This window comes from Pseudophryne corroboree, chromosome 1 (assembly GCF_028390025.1).
Source record: "Pseudophryne corroboree isolate aPseCor3 chromosome 1, aPseCor3.hap2, whole genome shotgun sequence".
In the NCBI taxonomy this organism is placed as follows: domain Eukaryota; kingdom Metazoa; phylum Chordata; class Amphibia; order Anura; family Myobatrachidae; genus Pseudophryne; species Pseudophryne corroboree.
In genome coordinates, this window is record NC_086444.1 from 338444074 (window position 1) to 338465251 (window position 21178).

The window sequence follows — 21178 nt, forward strand, 5'->3', positions numbered from 1 at the left end:
TGTGATTGTCTGCTTAGGACTCGGAGTACTAGTTGCAAGTTGCAACGTGACCTGACCACCAGTTTAATAATCAATCACCACCAGTTTAATATATATATATATATATATATATATATATAATTGTATATAATATATATATATATATATATATATATATAATATTGTATACCACCTACCCGTGGTTTTTTTTTTTTTCATTCTTCTTTATACATACTACTATAGTAGCTTACTGTAGCAGTCTGCGGTGCTGCTGACCTGACAGTGTCCAGCAGGTCCGTCATCAGTCATTACATAATAAATATATATAGTACCTGTCCGGCTGCAGTACTAGTGATATTATATTGATTTCATCTCATTATCAATAATTTATCATCCAGTCTAGACTCTATATTAGCAGCAGACACAGTACGTTAGTCCACGGCTGTAGCTACCTCTGTGTCGGCACTCGGCAGTCCATCCATAATTGTATACCACCTACCCGTGGTTTTTTTTTTTTCTTTCTTCTTTGTACATACTACTATAGTATAGTAGCTTACTGTAGCAGTCTGCGGTGCTGCTGAGCTGACAGTGTCCAGCAGGTCCGTCATCAGTCATCATTACCTAATAAATATATTATCTACCTGTCCGGCTGCAGTACTAGTGATATTATATATACATACATATATATATTGATTTCATCTCATTATCATCCAGTCTACATTAGCAACAGACACAGTACGTTAGTCCACGGCTGTAGCTACCTCTGTGTCGGCACTCGGCAGTCCATCCATAATTGTATACCACCTACCCGTGGTTTTTTTTTTTTCTTTCTTCTTTGTACATACTACTATAGTATAGTAGATTACTGTAGCAGTCTGCGGTGCTGCTGAGCTGACAGTGTCCAGCAGGTCCGTCATCAGTCATCATTACCTAATAAATATATTATCTACCTGTCCGGCTGCAGTACTAGTGATATTATATATACATACATATATATATATTGATTTCATATCATTATCCATCCAGTCTATATTAGCAGCAGACACAGTACGGTAGTCCACGGCTGTAGCTACCTCTGTGTCGGCACTCGGCAGTCCATCCATAAGTATACTAGTATCCATCCATCTCCATTGTTTACCTGAAGTGCCTTTTAGTTGTGCCTATTAAAATATGGAGAACAAAAATGTTGAGGTTCCAAAATTAGGGAAAGATCAAGATCCACTTCCACCTCGTGCTGAAGCTGCTGCCACTAGTCATGGCCGAGACGATGAAATGCCAGCAACGTCGTCTGCCAAGGCCGATGCCCAATGTCATAGTACAGAGCATGTCAAATCCAAAACACCAAATATCAGTAAAAAAAGGACTCCAAAACCTAAAATAAAATTGTCGGAGGAGAAGCGTAAACTTGCCAATATGCCATTTACCACACGGAGTGGTAAGGAACGGCTGAGGCCCTGGCCTATGTTCATGGCTAGTGGTTCAGCTTCACATGAGGATGGAAGCACTCAGCCTCTCGCTAGAAAAATGAAAAGACTCAAGCTGGCAAAAGCAGTAGCACCGCAAAGAACTGTGCGTTCTTCGAAATCCCAAATCCACAAGGAGAGTCCGACTCCAATTGTGTCGGTTGCGATGCCTGACCTTCCCAACACTGGACGTGAAGAGCATGCGCCTTCCACCATTTGCACGCCCCCTGCAAGTGCTGGAAGGAGCATCCGCAGTCCAGTTCCTGATAGTCAGATTGAAGATGTCAGTGTTGAAGTACACCAGGATGAGGAGGATATGGGTGTTGCTGGCGCTGGGGAGGAAATTGACCAGGAGGATTCTGATGGTGAGGTGGTTTGTTTAAGTCAGGCACCCGGGGAGACACCTGTTGTCCGTGGGAGGAATATGGCCATTGACATGCCTGGTGAAAATACCAAAAAAATCAGCTCTTCGGTGTGGAAGTATTTCAACAGAAATGCGGACAACAGGTGTCAAGCCGTGTGTTGCCTTTGTCAAGCTGTAATAAGTAGGGGTAAGGACGTTAACCACCTCGGAACATCCTCCCTTATACGTCACCTGCAGCGCATTCATAATAAGTCAGTGACAAGTTCAAAAACTTTGGGTGACAGCGGAAGCAGTCCACTGACCAGTAAATCCCTTCCTCTTGTAACCAAGCTCACGCAAACCACCCCACCAACTCCCTCGGTGTCAATTTCCTCCTTCCCCAGGAATGCCAATAGTCCTGCAGGCCATGTCACTGGCAATTCTGACGAGTCCTCTCCTGCCTGGGATTCCTCCGATGCATCCTTGAGTGTAATGCCTACTGCTGCTGGCGCTGCTGTTGTTGCTGCTGGGAGTCGATGGTCATCCCAGAGGGGAAGTCGTAAGCCCACTTGTACTACTTCCAGTAAGCAATTGACTGTCCAACAGTCCTTTGCGAGGAAGATGAAATATCACAGCAGTCATCCTGCTGCAAAGCGGATAACTGAGGCCTTGACAACTATGTTGGTGTTAGACGTGCGTCCGGTATCCGCCGTTAGTTCACAGGGAACTAGACAATTTCTTGAGGTAGTGTGCCCCCGTTACCAAATACCATCTAGGTTCCACTTCTCTAGGCAGGCGATACCGAGAATGTACACGGACATCAGAAAAAGAGTCACCAGTGTCCTAAAAAATGCAGTTGTACCCAATGTCCACTTAACCACGGACATGTGGACAAGTGGAGCAGGGCAGGGTCAGAACTATATGACTGTGACAGCCCACTGGGTAGATGTATGGACTCCCGCCGCAAGAACAGCAGCGGCGGCACCAGTAGCAGCATCTCGCAAACGCCAACTCTTTCCTAGGCAGGCTACGCTTTGTATCACCGCTTTCCAGAATACGCACACAGCTGAAAACCTCTTACGGCAACTGAGGAAGATCATCGCGGAATGGCTTACCCCAATTGGACTCTCCTGTGGATTTGTGGCATCGGACAACGCTAGCAATATTGTGTGTGCATTAAATATGGGCAAATTCCAGCACGTCCCATGTTTTGCACATACCTTGAATTTGGTGGTGCAGAATTTTTTAAAAAACGACAGGGGCGTGCAAGAGATGCTGTCGGTGGCCAGAAGAATTGCGGGACACTTTCGGCGTACAGGCACCACGTACAGAAGACTGGAGCACCACCAAAAACTACTGAACCTGCCCTGCCATCATCTGAAGCAAGAAGTGGTAACGAGGTGGAATTCAACCCTCTATATGCTTCAGAGGTTGGAGGAGCAGCAAAAGGCCATTCAAGCCTATACAATTGAGCACGATATAGGAGGTGGAATGCACCTGTCTCAAGCGCAGTGGAGAATGATTTCAACGTTGTGCAAGGTTCTGATGCCCTTTGAACTTGCCACACGTGAAGTCAGTTCAGACACTGCCAGCCTGAGTCAGGTCATTCCCCTCATCAGGCTTTTGCAGAAGAAGCTGGAGACAATGAAGGAGGAGCTAACACGGAGAGATTCCGCTAGGCATGTGGGACTTGTGGATGGAGCCCTTAATTCGCTTAACAAGGATTCACGGGTGGTCAATCTGTTGAAATCAGAGCACTACATTTTGGCCACCGTGCTCGATCCTAGATTTAAAGCCTACCTTGGATCTCTCTTTCCGGCAGACACAAGTCTGCTGGGGTTGAAAGACCTGCTGGTGAGAAAATTGTCAAGTCAAGCGGAACGCGACCTGTCAACATCTCCTCCTTCACATTCTCCCGCAACTGGGGGTGCGAGGAAAAGGCTCAGAATTCCGAGCCCACCCGCTGGCGGTGATGCAGGGCAGTCTGGAGCGACTGCTGATGCTGACATCTGGTCCGGACTGAAGGACCTGACAACGATTACGGACATGTCGTCTACTGTCACTGCATATGATTCTCTCAACATTGAAAGAATGGTGGAGGATTATATGAGTGACCGCATCCAAGTAGGCACGTCACACAGTCCGTACTTATACTGGCAGGAAAAAGAGGCAATTTGGAGGCCCTTGCACAAACTGGCTTTATTCTACCTAAGTTGCCCTCCCACAAGTGTGTACTCCGAAAGAGTGTTTAGTGCCGCCGCTCACCTTGTCAGCAATCGGCGTACGAGGTTACATCCAGAAAATGTGGAGAAGATGATGTTCATTAAAATGAATTATAATCAATTCCTCCGTGGAGACATTGACCAGCAGCAATTGCCTCCACAAAGTACACAGGGAGCTGAGATGGTGGATTCCAGTGGGGACAAATTGATAATCTGTGAGGAGGGGGATGTACACGGTGATATATCGGAGGATGATGATGAGGTGGACATCTTGCCTCTGTAGAGCCAGTTTGTGCAAGGAGAGATTAATTGCTTCTTTTTTGGTGGGGGTCCAAACCAACCCGTCATTTCAGTCACAGTCGTGTGGCAGACCCTGTCACTGAAATGATGGGTTGGTTAAAGTGTGCATGTCCTGTTTATACAACATAAGGGTGGGTGGGAGGGCCCAAGGACAATTCCATCTTGCACCTCTTTTTTCTTTAATTTTTCTTTGCGTCATGTGCTGTTTGTGGAATGTTTTTTGGAAGGGCCATCCTGCGTGACACTGCAGTGCCACTCCTAGATGGGCCCGGTGTTTGTGTCGGCCACTAGGGTCGCTTATCTTACTCACACAGCTACCTCATTGCGTCTCTTTTTTTCTTTGCGTCATGTGCTGTTTGGGGAGGGTTTTTTGGAAGGGACATCCTGCGTGACACTGCAGTGCCACTCCTAGATGGGCCCGGTGTTTGTGTCGGCCACTAGGGTCGCTTATCTTACTCACACAGCTACCTCATTGCGCCTCTTTTTTTCTTTGCGTCATGTGCTGTTTGGGGAGGGTTTTTTGGAAGGGACATCCTGCGTGACACTGCAGTGCCACTCCTAGATGGGCCCGGTGTTTGTGTCGGCCACTAGGGTCGCTTATCTTACTCACACAGCTACCTCATTGCGCCTCTTTTTTTCTTTGCGTCATGTGCTGTTTGGGGAGGGTTTTTTGGAAGGGACATCCTGCGTGACACTGCAGTGCCACTCCTAGATGGGCCCGGTGTTTGTGTCGGCCACTAGGGTCGCTTATCTTACTCACACAGCTACCTCATTGCGTCTCTTTTTTTCTTTGCGTCATGTGCTGTTTGGGGAGGGTTTTTTGGAAGGGCCATCCTGCGTGACACTGCAGTGCCACTCCTAGATGGGCCCGGTGTTTGTGTCGGCCACTAGGGTCGCTTATCTTACTCACACAGCTACCTCATTGCGTCTCTTTTTTTCTTTGCGTCATGTGCTGTTTGGGGAGGGTTTTTTGGAAGGGCCATCCTGCGTGACACTGCAGTGCCACTCCTAGATGGGCCCGGTGTTTGTGTCGGCCACTAGGGTCGCTTATCTTACTCACACAGCTACCTCATTGCGCCTCTTTTTTTCTTTGCGTCATGTGCTGTTTGGGGAGGGTTTTTTGGAAGGGACATCCTGCGTGACACTGCAGTGCCACTCCTAGATGGGCCCGGTGTTTGTGTCGGCCACTAGGGTCGCTTATCTTACTCACACAGCTACCTCATTGCGCCTCTTTTTTTCTTTGCGTCATGTGCTGTTTGGGGAGGGTTTTTTGGAAGGGCCATCCTGCGTGACACTGCAGTGCCACTCCTAGATGGGCCCGGTGTTTGTGTCGGCCACTAGGGTCGCTTATCTTACTCACACAGCTACCTCATTGCGCCTCTTTTTTTCTTTGCATCATGTGCTGTTTGGGGAGGGTTTTTTGGAAGGGACATCCTGCGTGACACTGCAGTGCCACTCCTAGATGGGCCCGGTGTTTGTGTCGGCCACTAGGGTCGCTTAGCTTAGTCATCCAGCGACTTAGGTGCAAATTTTAGGACTAAAAATAATATTGTGAGGTGTGAGGTATTCAGAATAGACTGAAAATGAGTGTAAATTATGGTTTTTGAGGTTAATAATACTCTGGGATCAAAATGACCCCCAAATTCTATGATTTAAGCTGTTTTTTAGTGTTTTTAAAAAAAAACACCCGAATCCAAAACACACCCGAATCCGACAAAAAAAATTCGGTGAGGTTTTGCCAAAACGCGGTCGAACCCAAAACACGGCCGTGGAACCGAACCCAAAACCAAAACACAAAACCCGAAAAATTTCAAGTGCACATCTCTAGTAATATATTCCACTGTTTTAAATATTCATTGAAGTAAGCACATCACTTGCGTGGATGTTTCCCTGAAAAGATCTAGAAACGTATCTTCTAACTGAAAGGTGTATCTCTTGTTTTAGACATTTGATTACTGTGTTTAAAACTATTACATTATTGTTTTATTTTTTATTCCCTTTATATCCAAAATGACTGGAGAACTTCAAGTTCCTAAAGAGTATAATTGAAAAAGGGGAAAAAAATATTGCCTTACATTATTTTTATTCTTTTTACTTAATTTATTACTTTTATTTTCCATCCAATAACACCTACAACATATACATATGTTAGATTTATGTGAAAGAGCCAAGTGTAATACTGTACCTATCTATTTATATTCTGTCTTCATATTTTTTTTGTTACAGATAAAACCAGATATTTCATAGGCTGCTCCTCACCAAGCAAGTACTATATTATATTCTCATATGTATGTACTTTCAATAACTGCTGGCAGAATATTGAGTATTAATGATTTTTTTCCATCAGTTCTTTTTACTAATTATGGTGAGATTGTGGAATGGTCCAATTCTTTACTGTAAGAATCTTTGTAATGTAATGTGTGTGGGATGTCTGCTTATCTATCCATTCCATAATTTGACATTTTTATTCCTTGGAACATTTCAATGTACAGCACAATCTAAGAAAAGTAGGGAGCTTTGTACTGAATACCAAATCTAGTACAATTTGGTATTCAGTACCCATGTTCACCAAATCAGATGCAACATATTCTGTCCGTATTGCTGGTTCACCTACTTTAATAGCACCCCTCCAAAACACCATAGCTTTGAAATAGCATTCAGATGTACCATACTTGTTCTATTATCATGTAAATGAGTAGCTAACAATTTTTTTCAGGCTTAGCTGTAGATTCTAATGTAGCAAGTAACAAAAGATCACTGTTGTGTATGAAATGTAAATATATACTATATAATAATGCAATGCCTGTAATTTCCTCTTGAATTATCTTTAATGTACAGTATTCATTCATGAAAATTTCAACATATATATTTTCATGGACAGTAATATACACTTTCTGTCTTACAAATGATTGTAGTTCTATCCTTTCTTTTCAAATTCAATTCTGTAGAAAATGAAAGCACTGCTAGGGGAGGTCCAATGATGAGACACATTCCAAAGGCTATATACTCTTTTTGTCATCTTCTGTAATCTGATAAGACTCCTAATCTTTGTATTTTTTATCATTTAATGTACATTTTGCATTGGGACACACCCAGTGACAAGCACCCTGCTCTGGATTTCTCTGTAATGTCATGACATCATGTGCACTGGGGGTAGTGGAGGATGGTCCAGGGTGCAGACTTTTGTGGTACAGCACTGTGAGTATTGCACGATTTTAGTAGTCCTGAATTTATTTGTCCTATTCATACCTGCAGAATGAGACACAAGAAAATAATGTCTGCTAACAAAAGCCTTAAACATAGTTTTGGGTCCCTTAGTCTTTAAAACTGCCATATATTTGCTCAAATTTCTTCAGGAAAGTAAAAATAATAGTATTAATGCTAGTTTTTATAGATGCAAGCATTTGTACTGTGGGAGAGCCCCCACCCATTGCAAATCAAATCTATAAATCTGCATTACACATATGAAAGAATAAGTAATCTTCATTAGTTCTTCATGATATTTAGACTAAGCTTAGTTGATCTGTTTAATCAATAGTCTGTCTTATTATTCTCTTTTCTCTTCTGCATCTGAAGTATGGCATCGGGACTGTATAATGCCTCTTGTCACTGTTTTAGTGTTTACGAATAATTATTTTATATCATTTTGTAATTGTATCAACAATTATGTTCTTGTGTATATTTGCTCTTGTAGATCTTCTGTGTGCCGTACAAGTAATTGACAGTTAAGAAAATGCTTTATTTATTCCTGACTTGATAAATATTGTTTAATTTCCTCTTTGTGTGAATTGTGTTTATACAAATAGAAAGGTATAAACATTCTAATCATTTTCTGCAATGGCTCAATTTATCCGTCTCCTTTCCAACTTCAAAATGTTCTTATCTATTTTTCATGCATGGAGCAGTTTTCCCTATACAGAAATGCAACATAATTATGCTAAATGAAGTGTGTATTTCATATGTTCTAGAATTTACAGTGCTAATGTGATAAACATGCCCAGGGCATGCACATGTAAATCTTGTGCAACGTCATAGCATATTTGTTTCAAGTGTGTCAGGATTTAAACACAAATGAAAAGTAATATTGTATGTCTGTTTTATCAATAATGAATGATATTGAATTTTAGGAACCTGTGGCAGCTACAACATGTATTTCTTACCAGCAGGGGTGGATCGGGCCACTGGGAGAATGGGGTACTATCCACTGGGCCAGCCTCCTCTCTCACCAGCAGCCACTGTCCCAGAGGGGCAGATTTATTAAGCCTGGTGAAGTGATAAAGTGGAAGGTGATAACGCACCATCCAATCAGCTCCTAACTGTCATTTTTTTAAACCAACCCTGTAGCATGGAAGTCAGGAGCTGATTGGCTGGTGCTTTATCACCTTCCACTTTATCACTTCTCCAGGCTTAATAAATCTGCCCCACAGTGACAGCGCTGAGGCCACGCCTATGCCTGCTCTTTTCCCAATCTTTGCAACAGTGACAGGCAGCCTGTGTAGGATCAGTGTACCACATACACACTGCCAGGGGCAGATCACCGATTGGCCACCACCTGAGGGACTATCTGTAGTCCAGGTGATTTTTCTTTTTTTACTTTTTCTAAGATTTTTGGCAATTTCTTTTCTTTTTTTTGTATTAAACATGTCAGAAGGTGTCAGTGTGAGGTGGGACACATTAGGCAGAGCTGGGCCACCAGCACAGCATCATGGCAGAGGAGAAGGACCCTTCAAAGACCCTTTGCTGCATACTGCTTTTCTATCCAGCTCTAGCAGAAGTGAGGAGGAGGCCGTAGGGGGTGGTGCTTGGTCAGTAGCAGAAGGAGAAGTGTGCATGTGCACATTACTGAACATTCTTCTTCCTTCTGATAGATAGGTCATGTCCATGAGTGTCTACCATGAGTGAGACCATGCCTCAGAGATGCTGGTGCCACATATAACAGTGGTGGTGTCACTATACACCTCCATGCCAGTAACACTACACTACAAAAACTGCATGCCACCTGCATTAACCTGCTCCTGGCTTTATTTGTCTCCCATTACATGTTCCTGTATTGTGCTGCTTTAACCCTGTGTTGTAGCGCATACTGCTATTAAACCTGATTAATAACCAATAGCTGGTTAAGCTATTCATCATATGGACTAACTCAGTACAACAGTAATGGCCGCCCCCGATTTGACTATTTTCATTGTTTGGTTATAAGCACTTGTATGGTGATTCATAGTTTAATATAACATAATAATAAATAGAGATAAGCGGGTTCGGTTCGTCGAGATCCGAACCCCCCCGAACTTCACATGTTGTACACGGGTCCGAGGCAGCCTCGGCTCTTCCCGCCTTGCTCAGTTAACCTGAATGAGGCCGAACGTCATCATCCCGCTGTTGGATTCTCGCGAGATTCGTATTCCATATAAAGAGCCGCGCGTCGCCGCCATTTTCACTCGTGCATTGGAGATTGAGCGGAGAGGATGTGGCTACGTTCTCTGCCTGAAAAGCTCAATATATGTGCTCAGTGTGCTGCAAATATCTGTGCTCAGTGTGCTGCATTGTGGTGACCACCAGTATATTATTGTAGTACAGTACAGTAGGCCATTGCTGTATCTTGCAGCTCCGTGTCAGACTCAGTTATAGACAGTATCCTGATCAGTGCTCAATATCTGCTGCATTTTTGTGTGACCCGTATATACTATATAGTAGTACAGTGCAGTATTTTGGTGACCACCAGTATAGTAGTACAGTACTGTAGTCCATTGCTGTACCTTGCAGCTCCGTGTCACTTCAAGTATCCATTTCTGTGCTGCATTGTTGTGAGCAGTATATAGTAGTACAGAGCAGCATTTTGGTGACCACCAGTATATATAGTAGTACAGTACAGTAGGCCATTGCTGTATCTTGCAGCACCGTGTCACTTCAAGTATCCATAACTGTGCTGCATTGTTGTGAGCAGTATATAGTAGTACAGTGCAGCATTTTGGTGACCACCAGTATATATAGTAGTACAGTACAGTAGGCAATTGCTGTATCTTGCAGTTCTGTGTCACTTGAAGTATCCATATCTGTGCTGCATTGTTGTGAGCAGTATATAGTAGTACAGAGCAGCATTTTGGTGACCACCAGTATATAGTAGTACAGGGCAGTAGGGCATTGCTGTACCTTGCAGCTCTGTGTCACTTCAAGTATCCATATCTGTGCTGTATTGTTGTGAGCAGAATATAGTAGTACAGTGCAGCATTTTGGTGACCACCAGTATATATAGTAGTACAGTACAGTAGGCCATTGCTGTACCTTGCAGCTCCGTGTCACTTCAAGTATCCATATCTATGCTGCATTGTTGTGAGCAGTATATAGTAGTACAGTGCAGCATTTTGGTGACCACCAGTATATAGTAGTACATTACAGTAGGCCATTGCTGTAGCTTGCAGCTCTGTGTCACTTCAAGTATCCATATCTGTGCTGCATTGTTGTGACCAGTATATAGTTGTACAGTGCAGCATTTTGGTGAACACCAGTATATAGTAGTACAGTACAGTACAGTACAGTAGGCCATTGCTGTATCTTGCAGCTCTGTGTCACTTCAAGTATTCATATCTGTGCTGCATTGTTGTGAGCAGTATATAGTAGTACAGTGCAGCATTTTAGTGACCACCAGTATATATAGTAGTACAGTACAGTAGGCCATTGCTGTAACTTGCAGCTCTGTGTCACTTCAAGTATCCTTATCTGTGCTGCATTGTTGTGAGCAGTATATAGTAGTACAGTGCAGCATTTTGGTGACCACCAGTATATATAGTAGTACAGTACAGTAGCCCATTGCTATTGATATATTACTGGCATATAATACAACAAATTAAAAAATGGAGATCAAAAATGTGAAGGGTAAAATAGGGAAAGATCAAGATCCACTTCCACCTAGTGCTGAAGCTGCTGCCACTAGTCATGGCAGAGACGATTCAATGCCATCAACGTCGTCTGCCAAGGCCAATGCCCAATGTCATAGTAGAGAGCATGTAAAATCCCCCACAAAAAAAGTTCTGTAAAATGACTCAAAAATCGAAATTAAAAGCGTCTGAGGAGAAGCGTAAACTTGCCAATATGCCATTTACGACACGGAGTGGCAAGGAATGGCTGAGGCCCTGGCCTATGTTCATGACTAGTGGTTCATCTCCACATGAGGATGGAAGCACTCATCCTCCCGCTAGAAAAATGAAAAGAGTTAAGCTGGCAAAAGCACAGCAATGAACTGGGTGTTCTTCTAAATCACAAATCCCCAAGGAGAGTCCAATTGTGTCGGTTGTGATGCCTGACCTTCCCAACACTGGACGGGAAGAGGTGGCGCCTTCCACCATTTGCACGCCCCCTGCAAGTGCTGGAAGGAGCACCCACAGTCCAGTTCCTGATAGTCAAATTGAAGATGTCACTGTTGAAGTACACCAGGATGAGGCTATGGGTGTTGCTGGCGCTGAGAAGGAAATTGACAAGGAGGATTCTGATGGTGAGGTGGTTTGTTTAAGTCAGGCACCCGGGGAGACACCTGTTGTCCGTGGGATGAATATGGCCGTTGACATGCCTGGTCAAAATACAAAAAAAGATCACCTCTTTGGTGTGGAATTATTTTAACAGAAATGCGGACAACAGGTGTCAAGCCATGTGTTGCCTTTGTCAAGCTGTAATAAGTAGGGGTAAGGACGTTAACCACCTAGGAACATCCTCCCTTATACGTCACCTGGAGTGCATTCATCAGAAGTCATTGACAAGTTCAAAAACTTTGGGTGACAGCGGAAGCAGTCCACTGACAACTAAATCCCTTCTTCCTCTTGTACCCAAGCTCTCAGTGCAAAACACCACCAACTCCCTCAGTGTCAATTTCCTCCTTAGACAGGAACGCCAATACCATGTCACTGGCAAGTCTGACGAGTCCTCTCCTGCCTGGGATCCCTCCGATGGATCCTTGAGTGTAGCGCCTACTGCTGCTGGCGCTGCTGTTGTTGCTGCTGGGAGTCGATCGTCATCCCAGAGGGGAAGTTGGAAGACCACTTGTACTACTTCCAGTAAGCAATTAACTGTCCAACAGTCCTTTCCGAGGAAGATGAAATATCACAGCAGTCATCCTGTTGCAAAGCGGATAATACAAGCCTTGACAGCTGTGTTGGTGTTAGACGTGCATCCGGTATCCGCCGTTAGTTCACAGGGACTTAGATAATTTCTTGAGGTAGTGTGTCCCCAGTACCAAATGCCATCTAGGTTCCACTTTTCTAGGCAGGCGATACCAAGAATGTTCACAGACGTCAGAAAAAGAGTCACCAGTGTCCTAAAACATGCAGTTGTACCCAATGTCCACTTAACAACGGACATGTGGACAAGTGGACAAGTGGAGCAGGGCAGACTAAGGACTATATGACTGTGACAGCACACTAGGTAGATGTATTGCCTCCAGCAGCAACAACAGCAGCGGCGGCACCAGTAGCAGCATCTCGCAAACGCCAACTCGTTCCTAGGCAGGCTACGCTTTGTATCACCGCTTTTCATAAGAGGCACACAGCAGACAACCTCTTACGGGAACTGAGGAACATCATTGCAGATTGGCTTACCACAATTGGACTCTCCTGGGGATTTGTGAAATTGGACAACGCCACCAATATTGTGCATGTATTACATCTGGGCAAATTCCAGCACGTCCCGTGTTTTGCACATACAATGAATTTGGTGGTGCATAATTTTTTTAAAAATGACAGGCGTGCAAGAGATGCTGTCGGTGGCCCGAAGAATAGCGGGCCACTTTCGGCATTCAGCCACCGCGTACCGAAGACTGGAGCACCAGCAAACACTCCTGAACATGCCCTATATGCATCAGAGGATGGAGGAGCAGCAAAAGGCCATTCAAGCCTATACATCTGCCTACGATATAGGCAAAGGAGGGGGAATGCACCTGACTCAAGCGCAGTGGAGAATGATTTCAATGTTGTGCAAGGTTCTGCAACCCTTTGAACTTGCCACACGTGAAGTCAGTTCAGACACTGCCAGCCTGAGTCAGGTCATTCCCCTCATCAGGCTTTTGCAGAAGCAGCTGGAGAGATTGAAGGAGGAGCTAAAACGGAGCGATTCCGCTAGGCATGTGGGACTTGTGGATGGAGCCCTTCATTCGTTTAACCAGTATTCACGGGTGGTCAATCTGTTGAAATCAGAGCACTACATTTTGGCCACCGTGCTCGATCCTAGGTTTAAATCCTACGTTGTATCTCTCTTTCCGGCAGACACAAGTCTGCAGATGTTCAAAGACCTGCTGGTGAGACACTTGTCAAGTCAAGCAGAACGTGACCTGCCAACAGCTCCTCCTTCATTTTCTCCCGCAACTGGAGCTGCCAGGAAGAGGATCAGATTTAAAAAACTACCCGCTGGCGGTGATGCAGGGCAGTCAGGAGCGAAAGCTGACATCTGGTCCTGACTGAAGGACCTGCCAATGATTAGTGATATGTCTACAGTCACTGCATATGATTCTGTCACCATTGAAAGAATGGTGGAGGATTATATGAGTGACAGGATCCAAGTAGGCACATCAGACAGTCTGTACGTATACTGGCAGGAAAAAGAGGCAATTTGGAGGCCCTTGCACAAACTGGCTTTATTTTACCTAAATTGCCCCCCCTCCAGTGTGTACTCCGAAAGAGTGTTTAGTGCAGCCGGTCACCTTGTCAGCGATCGGCGTATGAGGCTACTTCCACAAAATGTGGAGAAGATGATGTTCATCAAAATAAATTATAATCAATTCCTCCGTGGAGACATTTACCAGCAATTGCCTCCAGAAAGTACACAGGGACCTGAGATGGTGGATTCCAGTGGGGACGAATTAATACTCTGTGAGCAGGGGGGTGTACACAGTGAAAGGGGTGAGGAATTGGAGGATGATGATGAGGTCGACGTCTTGCCTCTGTAGAGCCAGTTTGAGCAAGGAGAGATTGATTGCTTCTTTTTTTGGTGCGGGCCCAAACCAACCAGTCATTTCAGCCACAGTCGTGTGGCAGACCCTGTGGCTGAAACTATGGGTTTGTTATAGTGTGCATGTCCTGTTTATACAACATAAGGGTAGGTGGGAGGGTCGAAGGACAATTTCATCTTGCACCTCTTTTTTATTTTATTTATCTTTGCATCATGTGCTGTTTGGGGCCAATTTTTTTAAGTGCCATCCTGTCTGACACTGCAGTGCCACTACTAGATGGGCCAGGTGTTTGTGCCGGCCACTTGGGTCGCTTAGCTTAGCCATCCAGCGACCGCCATCCATCGACCTTTGTGCAATCTTTTTTTCTTTGCATCATGTGCTGTTTGGGGACTAATTTTTTAAGTGCCATCCTGTCTGACACTGCAGTGCCACTCCTAGATGGGCCAGGTGTTTGTGCCGGCCACTTGGTTTGCTTAGCTTAGCCGTCCAGCGACTGCCATCCAGCAACCTTGGTGCACCTCTTTTTTTCTTTGGATCATGTGCTGTTTGGGGACTATTTTTTTAAGTGCCATCCTATCTGACACTGCAGTGCCACTCCTAGATGGGCCAGGTGTTTGTGCCGGCCACTTGGGTCGCTTAACTTTGCCATCCAGCGACCGCCATCCATGGACCTTGGTGCACCTCTTTTTTTCTTTGCATCATGTGCTGTTTGGGAACTATTTTTTTAAGTGCCGTCCTGTCTGACACTGCAGTGCCACTCCTAGATGGGCCAGGTGTTTGTGCCGGCCACTTGGGTCGCTTAGCTTAGCCATCCAGCGACCTTGGTGCACCTCTTTTTTTCTTTGCATCATGTGCTGTTTGGGGACTATTTTTTTAAGTACCATCCTGTCTGACACTGCAGTGCCACTCCTAGATGGGCCTGGTGTTTGTGCCGGCCACTTGGGTCGCTTAGCTTAGCCATCCAGCGACCTTGGTGCACCTCTTTTTTTCTTTGCATCATGTGCTGTTTGGGGACTATTTTTTTAAGTGCCATCCTGTCTGACACTGCAGTGCCACTCCTAGATGGACCAGGTGTTTGTGCCGGCCCCTTGGTTTGCTTAGCTAAGCCATCCAGCGACCGCCATCCAGCAACCTTGGTGCACCTCTTTTTTTCTTTGCATCATGTGCTGTTTGGGGACTATTTTTTTAAGTGCCATCTTGTCTGACACTGAAGTGCTACTCCTAGATGGGCCAGGTGTTTGTGCCGGCCACTTGGGTCGCTTAGCTTAGCCATCCAGCAACCACCACCCAGCAACCTTGGTGCACCTCTTTTTTTCTTTGCATCATGTGCTGTTTGGGGACTATTTTTTTAAGTGCCATCCGGTCTGACACTGCAGTGCCACTCCTAGATGGGCCAGGTGTTTGTGCCGGCCACTTGGGTCGCTTAGCTTTGCCATCCAGCACCTCCATCCATCGACCTTGGTGCACCTCTTTTTTTCTTTGCATCATGTGCTGTTTGGGGACTATTTTTTTAAGTGCCATCCTGTCTGACATTGCAGTGCCACTCCTAGATGGGCCAGGTGTTTGTGCCGGCCACTTGGGTCGCTTAGCTTTGCCATCCAGCACCTCCATCCATCGACCTTGGTGCACCTCTTTTTTTCTTTGCATCATGTGCTGTTTGGGGACTATTTTTTTAAGTACCATCCTGTCTGACACTGCAGTGCCACTCCTAGATGGACCAGGTGTTTGTGCCAGCCACTTGGGTCGCTTAGCTTTGCCATCCAGCACCTCAATCCATCAACCTTGGTGCACCTCTTTTTTTCTTTGCATCATGTGCTGTTTGGGGACTATTTTTTTAAGTGCCATCCTGTCTGACATTTCAGTGCCACTCCTAGATGGGCCAGGTGTTTGTGCCGGCCACTTGGGTCGCTTAGCTCTGCCATCCAGCGACAGCCATCCAGCGACCTTGGTGAACCTCTTTTTATCTTTGCATCATGTGCTGCTTGGGGACTATTTTTTTAAGTGCCATCCTGTCTGACACTGCAGTGCCACTCCTAGATGGGCCAGGTGTTTGTACCGGCCACTTGGGTCGCTTAGCTTAGCCATCCAGCGACCGCCACCTAGCGACCTTGGTGCACCACTTTCTTTCTTTGCATCATGTGCTGTTTGGGGACTATTTTTTTAAGTGCCATCCTGTCTGACACTACAGTGCCACTCCTAGATGGGCCAGATGTTTGTGCCGGCCCCTTGGTTTGCTTAGCTTAACCATCCAGCGACCGCCATCCAGCAAGCTTGGTGCACCTCTTTTTTCTTTGCATCATGTGCTGTTTGGGGACTTTTTTTTTAAATGCCATCCTGTCTGACACCAGAGTGCTACTCCTAGATGGGCCAGGTGTTTGTGCCGGCCACTTGGGTCGCTTAGCTTTGCCATCCAGCACCTCCATCCATCGACCTTGGTGCACCTCTTTTTTTCTTTGCATCATGTGCTGTTTGGGGACTATTTTTTTAAGTGCCATCCTGTCTGACATTGCAGTGCCACTCCTAGATGGGCCAGGTGTTTGTGCCGGCCATTTGTGTCGCTTAGCTTAGCCATGCAGCGACCTTGCTGCACCTCTTTTTTTCTTTGGATCATGTGCTGTTAGGGGACTATTTTTTTAAGTGCCATCCTGTCTAACACTGCAGTGCCACTCCTAGATGGGCCAGGTGTTTGTGCCGCCCACTTGGGTCGCTTAGCTTAGTTATCCAGCCACCTCGGTGTAAATTTTAAGACTAAAAATAATATTGTGAGGTGTGAGGTGTTCAGAATAGACTGGAAATGAGTGGAAATTATGGTTATTGAGGTTAATAATACTATGGGATCAAAATGACCCCCAATTTCTATGATTTAAGCTGTTTTTGAGGTTTTTTTTAAAAAAACACCCGAATCCAACAAAAAAATTTCAGGGAGGTTTTGCCGAAACGCGTCCGAATCCAAAACACGGCCGCGGAACCGAGTCCAAAACCAAAACACAAAACCCAAAAAATTTCCGGTGCCCATCTCTAATAATAAAAGAAACTATGAGTGATTATATTTTATTTTATGTTTAATTATATATTTCTATTTACTAATTAGGACAGCTTGCAGAGCCAGTCTGCATGTCCTACTTGTCCGCAGCCCCACGGTACATTACAGTAGAAATATTATGTAGTTATACGTTTAATTTGTGGGCTGTCAGGATCTCGGTGGTCAGGATACTGACGTCGGAATCCCAGCAGTCAACAATGTCGCCAGCCGGAATCTCTGCACACCAGGGCTATTCCCACTCGTGGGTGTCCATGACACCCACAGATTTGCAGCCTGCAGCGTGGCAAGCATAGTGAGCCTGAAAGGGTACTCTTAGTGTTCACCCCACTGCCGGCATTCTGGCTGGGCGGAATGCAGCTGTCGGGATATTGACAGCCGGCATCCCGTCTGCTGGTAAACCATACTTAATGGCCATGATTTAACAACTGCAGGAAAACCCACTGGAAAAACTGCCAGTGGTTGTGACACTTGAGAAGGCTCAAACAATATGCAATCTGCGCTATCTGACCTGTCTGTCTGGCCTGTCTGCTTGTTAAGAAAAAAACAAAACAGGAAATCCCCTACAAACCCAGTAACAAGACAGCAGTGCATCCTGTGCTGCATTCAACAGCTGAGCGCATGTTGTCATAAAGGTTTGTCAGAGAAGGGTGGTGGCTTCATCATTGGGACAGTGCGGCACTACTCGGAGTGCACTGAATATGCTCCATCAGGCTGTACAGGCTAGAGGGTGCATGGCTGAAGCATAATCTAGCGGCTGCAGGGAGCCATTCCAAGCACACTGCTAGCCAGATGCAGGGACCAAGGGGCAGTGACAGTGCACTTTGCCCTATGCAATGGCACCAGTCAATTCATAGTTGCAACCCTATCCCTCACATTGGTCTTCTAGGGGGAAGCCAAATGTCACTGGCCTTTGGGTACTAGAGAAAGTAATTACCAGGACCACTGCAAATCCTGCTTTTAAAAATATTACCCCATAAAGGGGAAATTTGTTGCTTTGCCAACGTTGTTTTTTCCTAAACCACATGCACACATCATGTACGGCAACATCATCGGGGATATGCTCTTGGACACTCCTAATCACTGGATAACAGTTCTAGAAGCTTGGAGGGCACAATTGCTGGCAATGTACTACAATGTTCAAGGGTTTTGAAGCTAGAGTATAAAAGAAAAGCTGCTTTATAGATTTCGCCATTTGGGCTTTCAATAGTGATTCAGAGTCATTATTTTATGTATTGCAACTCCCCGTACAAAAGTTATATATGAGATAAATGCACACTCTTTTGTTATGTTTCAGTTTTATTTCCTCTTTTCATGTCTGATTTCCCTGTTGAATACATATAATAGCTGAAGTTATTTTACATAAAAAGTTGATGACACATCACTGATATACACAATTCAACCACAACTTATTGGCCTGAGTGCAAAGATTCATCAGCAGCTTAAGTATAAAACATTGCTAACATCAATTTTTTTCTTCTATGACAAATTTCTTGTTTCATTCCCTATGATTGCATGCTGTTTATCTGTATGGATTAGTCTTCACTATTGAAATACTAGCCCTCTAGCTATGCAAGCTAGTTAAATATTATTGATCAACCTACATTGTGTGTTCTTCACAAAGGTAGGACAAATACTGTAAGTTATTCCAAAGTGTGATGGTCTTATTAAGAAAGATATCTTAACAATAAGAGATCTGCAATGATGTTGCCTAAATTAGAGCACATTGATATTCCTTTATTATATCCGAGAACAGCTTAAGGAAGAAAGCATTTAATTGACGTTCTAGATAACAAATACGAAACATGGTAACTCCTGATCTATGAGCTGTACACTTGTGCTGGCATGCCTTGTTGCTTGAGAAGTTAATGAAAAAAGAAGTTAATGTTAATAAGATTTAAACTAATTAAGATTAGAAAATATTTCCAATTGTCATAACATTTATATTGTAAATAACTTCAAACAAATCAATTCTACATTTTAATTATAATTAACCATAGTGTTTGTGTGCCAGGCCAGATTAAGAGCTTCATGTGCCTGGGTCTGAAAACTATATAGGGCCTTTTGTGAGAATTAAGAGTTGTAACTGGTGCCATATAACCATGGTCAGGGCCAAAGTGGGCATAGATAGACTAGATGTTCCTTTAACCTCCTCCCATGATATCTGACCTCCTGACATACCCTTTAAATGGGGTGGTATCGGGATCCCAATGCTCAGAATTCTGACACATAAGTGGTGAGTATACTATGCCTATTCCCTAATCTCCCTCACCCTCTCTACCTGTAGCCTGACCATAACCCCCCCCTCCCCCCCCCGCCTAGCCCAACCCTAATCGTCCACAGTGGTGCCTAACCCCACCTCCCTGCAGACTATACCTAACCCTACCTCCCTGCAGCCTAACCTTAATCCTCCCCTTGTGTGCCTAACCCTAACCCTCCCTCCCCGCTGCCTAACCCTAACCTCCCCCTCCCCCACAGCCTAACCCTAACCCTCCCTCCCCATTGTAATCCATGATGGTATCTCTGCACTCGGATTCGAGCAGTGTCAGTATTCCGGCATCAGTGTTCCAACTGCTGGGATGCTGAATGCCGGGATCCTGACTTGTTCCCATTGAAGTGCCACTCAGATCAATCAATATGCCCTGTAAAAGTTTCACAGACCTCACAAGCCATCAGTACCCCCAGATGAGCCTTAATTAACCATCAGATGCCGTACATGCCCCTTAAATGTCCTCAAACCTCTCCGCATACAATTAGATCACTCCATGTGCCCCAAACACCACCATATGTCTTAAACACCACTATAACATACACACACAAATCCTGCATCAGCAGACTTATTGTAATGAGCATACCACATTTGCACAGTAGAATCTCTGACTGACCTGCTTTTGTGGTAGCCCTGGAAAAATGGTGCGTGTGCCCCTCTAAGAGAGTCTTGCTTGCAGCTCTGCAGCAGCAGGAGAAGCTCTGGCACAGGAGGAGTTAAGTTTAGCCCATTATCCAGTCATGTGGTCTCGGGGAATAGAGCTGATTGGACAAGGGCAGCTTGAAGAAGCAGTGCTTGATGGGTATGATAAGGTGAAGGGAGGAGGTGCTTGAAGACAGGGGAACACAGAGCAGAGCAGTAGCTGAGTTCAGGAGACAGCCGCAGGATGCTGGGCGGTGAAAGCTGCGCTGCTGAAGGACAGCAGCGGGGTGTTGCCAGGGAGCCATGTGCCGGAGAGCGGGCATTGAAATTCCGCAGCCAGAGACTGAACACCACCAGGCCTGGTGAGAGGCGTAGATGCCATGGCCATCTTGAGTCAACAAGGAGTCATTTTGAGCAGGTGCAGCCAATGTATACTTCCGTTCCCTGGGTCTGAGAGTACTAAAGGAAATTGACAGCTCAGCCACAGGCAAGTGTGCCATTTCACCTCCGCAACCATTGTCACAGACTAAGCAGTATTTAAAAGGGCACAGCCAGCAGTTCCATCATTTGCAAGTTAAAACCCATGCAAGAGGTACCAAAATACGGAGTTTAACACAAATATAAGGGATATATTTGTTCTGAAAGACTGAGTTGTATGCAAGCACAGACAGACAGTTATGTCTGGAAGGACTGAGCTACTTATGCAGATACAGATCAAGCCCTGCAACTGAGAGAGACTGAGTTTGTTCTATCCAAAAGCCCCTGATTGTGAGTAGCCATTGTTAGAGGACCCTACCATTCCTTTGCTAGTTACAACCTCTTTGAATAAAGAGCTGAGTATTATTGCCATTTTCCTAACCCAGGATTCCCCCAATATCTGTGTACCTATTCCCCCACTGACACTCTGTGGTGCAACAGATTTCAACCCGAGCTTCAACAATATTTACTTGTGAAGATATTTGTTACCTTGGCTAAGGAAAGCTAGAAAT